Here is a 1,391-nt window from a genome sequence, read left to right as displayed (position 1 = left end):
TCCCCATCAAGAGTCCTCTTATACATTTTCAGAAAATAATGCCCTTTCCTTTGTAGAATAACTCATTCATTTACGTTAGCGATTATGGAGGTTTTTTTGAGAAATGGTCACTGATTCTTCGATATTCCTTCCATTGGTGGGTGGAACTCTATGCTCTTCTCAAGGGTATAACTAGCCTTGACCATTGGAGTAAGACATAAATGAAGCCTTGCGACTCTGACTGGCCTCACTCTCTGGGTGCTTCTCTCAGAGCCCAGCCACCAGGCTGTGCGAAGCCCAAGGCAGTGGGGAGGCCACATGTGGTGCTCCAGTCAACACAGCCCCAGCTCAGCCTGACTGTCAACTCTCTCAGCCAGATGCTAGACATGTGAGTGATGCAGCTGCAGATGAGTCGCACTGTCCTAGTCACCCATAGTCTTCTACTCCAATCCCTAAACATGGTGGAACGGAAATAAGCCGTCCCCTCTGTGCCTGTCCAAATCCCTGTCCATATATTCTGTGTGCATAATAAAATGGCTTTATTGTACTGAGTTTGCAGTAGTAACTTTTACTATTTAGTTATTTGCAATCCAAAACCAACTAAACTCGCTGCCATTGAGTTGAATAGTACTGGGATATTGTTTGCTTGGCTCTCTACTCTAGGCTATAAGCTTCCCAAGGGCAGAGTTCAGGGCTCATTTTGCTCACTACTGTATCTGGGAGGGACCATGGTGAGGCAAACCAGGTATCGAAGACACAAAAGTTAAGGAAGCCTTCACTCTCAGGGTTGTAGGGGTGAAGGATCCGCAGCCCAGAATGAAGTCCTTCTTAAATGTAGCCCCTAGGAGCCCTTCAAGGATCTCTGGAGGCCCAACAGTTAAGTATTATGCAAGCTGGTAACCAAAAGGTAGGAGCTTTGGTGGCATAGTGCCTAAGGCATTTGACTGCTAACCAGAAGGCTGGTGGTTCAAACCCACCAGCCACTCCTCGGAAGGAAGGTTGGGCAATCTACTTCCATAGTGATACTGTCTCAGAAACCCAAGAAGGGGTCGCTATGAGTCAGATCTGACTCCATGACAGTAAATTTGGTTTTTTTTTTTTAATTGGAAGGTTGGTGGTTCAAACCCACTCAGCAGGTCTATGGGAGAAAGACTAGTGATCTGCTCCCGTGAAGATTAGCCTAGGAAACTCTATGGGGCAGCTCTCCTCTGCTACATTGGGTTGCTATGAGTTGGAATTAATTCAATGGGATTCAACAATAACAATAGGCACCCTTCTTGCATCATCCTGTCTGGGCTCTGATCCAGCAGAGAGCCTAGCCCATAATAAGTGTTGAATGAATGAATGAAATGGTGATGTAAAGAATAAGTACTAAAATTGGAATCAGATGGATACGGATTTGAATCCCAGCA

This window comes from Orycteropus afer, unplaced genomic scaffold (assembly GCF_000298275.1).
Source record: "Orycteropus afer afer isolate SDZICR_OR568_19922 unplaced genomic scaffold, OryAfe1.0 scaffold00082, whole genome shotgun sequence".
Classification (NCBI taxonomy): Eukaryota; Metazoa; Chordata; class Mammalia; order Tubulidentata; family Orycteropodidae; genus Orycteropus; species Orycteropus afer.
Note: the sequence above shows the minus strand (reverse complement) of the source record.